General features: G+C 40.4%; 1 long non-coding RNA gene across 1 annotated transcript; it reads left to right on the top strand.

Annotated features, from left to right (window-relative positions):
- The first annotated feature begins 2771 nt into the window (after window positions 1–2771).
- LOC130092456 (uncharacterized) lies at window positions 2772–3648 on the top strand. The gene is made up of 3 exons (XR_008807929.1): window positions 2772–2813; window positions 3389–3460; window positions 3566–3648. It is a non-coding gene; the product is annotated as an uncharacterized LOC130092456 (long non-coding RNA).
- The last annotated feature ends 1757 nt before the right edge of the window (window positions 3649–5405 follow it).

The raw sequence follows: 5405 nt of genomic DNA, 5'->3' as shown, positions 1-5405 counted from the left end.
GACTTCTGCTGTTTTCTGCTGTGCTGGACTTCTGCTGTTCTCTGCTGTGCTGGACTTCTGCTGTGCTGGATTTCTGCCGTTCTCTGCTCTGCTGGGATTGCTGCCATTCTCAGCTGCGCGGGATTGCTGCCGTTCTCTGCTGTGCTACGGATCGCTGCTGTTCCCCGCTGTGCTGCCCGGAGCCCTGCTTTGTCTGTTCTGGTGTTGTGGAGCATTGTCCAACAAGACTGGGAGTTAGATTCGTCTACTCCCAGTTTATTGGTGAGTGACGCCTTGTTAAATTGTGTGCCTTGCCTCGTCCGGAATTAAGATCCACGTCTCACCTAAATTGAGTTCCAGTCTGTCTACTGTAGTCTTACCACTATCTATATTGTCTATGCATATTCACAAATTGCAGTGATCTAATTGAGTGTTGCACGATTAATAGTCATTCTATCGTGGTGTTGTGTTTATGCTGTGTTTATCTACTGTGGAGATACTGGCGGCTCTTTTTCTGTTTGTGTGAGTGTTGCGTTGATGTGCACGAGTGAGTGACAGGTGGACCGCTGTGTAGACGCCGCTGTTCGGCGCGAGACGGACTTGGTTAGAGGAACCGCTTACGGACTGTGGGTGCCTCCGGACTTCCAGTGGATTTGCAAATGTATTTTTCCGATGTCCAGCTTTTTAAAGTTTGATTGAGTGCGCGAGTGCACAGCGTGCCCTTCCTTTTATCATTGAGATCAGATTGTAATAAATATATTTTTATATTTAAACTGTTGTTTGGGTAATTCTGTTGTGTTGCTCCCACCAAACTAAAAGAACTTGCAAGCTAAAGTTATTTGTTTTAATAGAGTCCCAGCTCTTCAATTGGGTGGCGTAGTCGGGCTACATTACTGTTTCACACTCACGTCTTTTGCGCGCTCAAGTTCGATTTCAAATGTAGGCTCGCGGTGTGCGCGCTCATGATGGAAGCAACGCGGTCGCGGTGCGACGCGCTCTTTTTTTTCCAAGTGCGTCCACGCCGCATCGAGATAAAAACATATAGTGTATAAAAACCGAAACAAGTAGCGTTCTAACTGAATGAATACAGCTAAACTACCTATATCCCTTACTGAGCACAAAGCAGCAGCGCAGCCAGCCACAGGTGCGAACCGAGTGTTCTATGTGTGTGCGCTAAACTGTGGCTCTGTTAAAAAATAGCCTAAATTAAAGCATTTAAAGTTGGGGATAAACCATAGGCTAATTATATTTAGAATACAGTAATATATAACTGCTTATAAAAGGAACAAAAATCAAGGAGTAAATCATTGAAAATTTCTTTCTATTGGTAAAAAAAAAAAAAAAAAAAAAAAAATAATGCAACTGGTCGACCAATAAGAATGTCAGTCGACCAAGACGGCATCGACCGATTAGTCGACTAAACGACTAAAGTTGACAGCCCTATTCTTTATGTTATTCTGTATGACGCAAATATTTTAAAAACGTGAAAATTATTTCTCCAAATATGCGCACCATTGGACTAAGAGCCCTGACGGATGCTGTATATTGTATGTGAACACAAATAAACCTGAAGAAATGTGATTGACTGCATTATGAGTGATGACTGCATTATGAGTGATGATTCCTATTCAAAATATCAAACGTTACAAATTAATAATTTTGCTCTCCTGGTATAAATTAAAAAATGAATGTCACTGCAAACCAGATTTACCATAAACAGGGGTCAATTATCAAAGCTGGAGTCTTAAATCTTTCTAATGAAGCTCAGTTTGTCTAGATCAATTAAGTGTGTGATGTTTTATGTTGAACAACAATACTCTGGGGCTGTCTGCAATCTTTGCCGCAAAAAGGGTTTAAGAAAAATAGAAGGGAAACATATTTTCAAATAGTGTAGAAAAGTTTATTGACAACACACTTTATAGAACAGACATAGTCAATTATTCAAGTAACGCATCAGACCCACACGGACAAACCTGCCCTGCTCCTCTAGAGGCTCTTCCAGTGCCACCACAGGCTCTGCTGCTAAAGGTGAATCCCATGCACTCTCATAGGCCTCTCCATGACTCTCACAAAGGTTATGTAGAGCACAGCATGTCAGCACCATAGATTTCACAAGGTCGACCGCTCAGTCATTTCTCTTCATGAGGCAACGCCATCTTCCTTTTAATCGTCCAAAAGCATTTTCAACCACTACACGTGCTGTGGAAATGTTCATGTTGTAAACCCGCTGTTCCGCTGTCAGCCGTCCAGTGTCAATGAATAGTTTTAAGAGCCAGTTCTGCAAGGGATATGCAGAGTCTCCTAGGATGTAGTAGCCAAAATTCACCCCACCAATGTTTTTAGTGTTAGCTGGTATGTGGTTTCCACGGCTTGCCAACTTCCACAGTGTGGACAGTCTCAAAACCCGAGCATCATGCAGGCTTCTAGGAAGTCCTGTGAAAACATTCCAGAAAAGTCCCTTTCCATCCACAACACCTTGAAGGATTATGGAGTGCCAGCCTTTATGGTTGAAATAGTCACAGTGATAATCCTGTGGTGCTATTATGGGTATGTGTGATCCATCAATAGCACCAATACACTGTGGAAGACCCTACCTGTTCTCAACGTAGGCAGCCATTTCTTTAGGCGCAACTATAACGATTAGTAAATCCCACCCACTTTGAAGCGGTACTAATTGCAGTGGAAAAGCGAACCGAGCCATGCCGTGCTGAGCCGAGTCGTACCACGCAGTGGAAAAGTGAAGCGAGCCGAACTGTACTGAGCCGTACCAGCAGTGGAAAAGCGCCAATAGTGGCTACTATTGGTCTACAATTATCCAGGACATGAAAGAATGGGTAATTTTATATACTTAATGGGTATCTTATAATTATACTTAAGAATGTGTCTACTTTTGCCACCTTTGATTGCTAGATACCTCCTTGATTTAGAAGTTATATTTACAGTAGTCAATATTTGAAGTGGATCAAAAAAGTTAATCAAAGTTGTCCTAAGACAAGAACGGGTATTGTTCAAAAACATATAACTTTGATGAAAAGTTTTGATCCACTTCAAATGTTTTCTGTACTCTATTATCATCACAAACTTGTATCAACTGCAGTAGCATTATTAACATCAAGTGACATGGCATCTGACGCACAGAAGCCAATGGCACATGTTGCTATGCTTAGTGGCACATCCGGTGGATGTTGGCATGTGTCAGTGACATTGTCGCAAAACACTGCAGAACATATCGGATATAACGTACCCCAACAAATGATTTTGAAGAATGTATTATTATTATTTTTCCACTTTTTTTGGATGGACTTAACATACTAAAGCCACAGATGCCATGTCACTTAATCTTAATACTGCCTCTCATCAACTGGCTATTTTTCTAGACATTCTGTTCAAAAAATGTGTTGGTTTTTAGGTCAGATCTTGTCACCGCTGCCAGTTGAATGACCCAATCAAGACTGTTGTGCCAGTCTTGCATTCCATTAAGGTACTGCTTACAATGTTTTAGCATACTGATGAGACTATCAAGCTAGTCTCAAGCTTGTGTACAGTTTTACCAGCATTTGACTAATGCTAATTTTGTGCCGTGCAGGTAAAAGAAGCTTGGGAGGTTCTTGGTTTAGATTTGATTGGACCACTGCCAGAAACGGCAAGCAACGACAAGTATGTCCTTACCATGACAGACCTGTACAATAAGTGGGTGATTGCAGAACCCCTGCAATCTAAGACAGCAGCTGAGGTGTCTGCAATAATGACCACAAAGTTGTACTTGTTCGGCATGGTCAGGAAAATCATTACAGACCAAGGGAAGTAGTTTGTCTACAAGGTGAAGTTTTGTAAAGGTTTAATTGTTTTCCCCCCTACTCTAGTCACTCTCAACATATATGTTGTTGTCTACAATTACTCCAGTCTTGCAAATTTAACTGATGATCCCTCTGCAGCTCAACAGCAGCATTTTCAGTACGCTGAACATCAAACATGCTGTCTCCAGTGCTTACCATCCCCAGGCCAACGGACAGGTAACTCTTATACAGGATATCTGTCCTGGAAGATCTATTGTTGTCTTACGGTTATTCACAACATAGGCTCATTGGAAAAACGTTCCTGTGGCAACATTTTTGTAAAATACTCACCAAAACGTGCATGTCATTATTCATCAACTTTATAAATGCATTGATATACAGGATGAAAGAACCAATCAGAATAATCAAGCATGCTCTCAGGAAGTATGTTAATGACAACCACAATGACTGGGACCTCCACCTTCCTGCTGTGGTGTACGGTATCAACACTGCAAAGCAGGTCTTAACACGTTTACTTATTATTTTTATAATATCTATGGTTAGATGTGGATGGGAAAACTGAATTGATTAATTTATTTAATATTTAATGTTACGGGTGGAGTTTTTTCATTTAATACAAATTTGATAGTTAATGGGAAGCTTCCTATGTGATCAGTACTCCACTAGACACAGTCCATACTTTCTACTCTTCAATCGACACCCCTGCTGCCAGAGGTCATGAATGCCTGTCCCATGGGAGATGATTTTGAAGTTGCTGACCCAGAAGATGACATCAACACCAGAGTCAATAAGATAAAAGTTCTCAATTAAACGGTTTGTTTTTGAATAATAAAGGTAAAATATAGCTGCGAGCAGCGATTACGGGCCCAAGCCGGTGGCACCGCAACCCCGGTGCCTTTAGTTACCTAAAGGCACCGGAGTGGCGGTGCCGCCGGCTTTGGCCCTTCATCGCTGCTCGCAGCTATATTCATATATATATATATATATATATATATATATATATATATATATATATATATAAACAAGCCGGTGGCACCGCCACCCCGGTGCCTTTATATATATATATATATGTCTACATTGTTCAATCACGCCTCACACACACACACACACTTTTGCAGAGCCCACACCAATGCAAGCTCTATAGCACACATCTTCTCAAAGGTCAAAGCGGAGTTACGATATTGCCCGTCATGCACAGTAACCCTAAAGGCACCGGGGTGGCGGTGCCACCGGCTTGTTTATATATATATATCGTATTATTCTAACTTGTAAAAAACTATTAACTTTTGTTAATATTCAACCATTTCACAACTAACTTTTTTCCATAGATCAAACACAACATAATTATATGGTGGACTGAAACAAAAATTATTAATTAAATAAAATTATTGTTTTCCTCTGAAATAGCAAAAGCATCACACACTAGGCAAGGCAAGGCAAGGCAAGGCAAGGCAAGTTTATTTATATAGCACATTTCATACACAATGGCAATTCAAAGTGCTTTACATAAAAAAAATCAAAAGAAATAGGAATAATTAAAACAGTTAAGAATAAAGAGATTAAAATAATCAAAAGAAATAAGAATAATTAAAGCAGTTTAGAATAAAAATTAAATAAAATACAGTACAA

The sequence above is a fragment of the Rhinichthys klamathensis genome, unplaced genomic scaffold (assembly GCF_029890125.1).
Source record: "Rhinichthys klamathensis goyatoka isolate OS25496 unplaced genomic scaffold, OSU_Roscu_1.1 h1tg000176l_1, whole genome shotgun sequence".
NCBI classification, from domain to species: Eukaryota; Metazoa; Chordata; class Actinopteri; order Cypriniformes; family Leuciscidae; genus Rhinichthys; species Rhinichthys klamathensis.
Note: the sequence above shows the minus strand (reverse complement) of the source record. Positions and strands in the feature narration are given on the sequence as shown.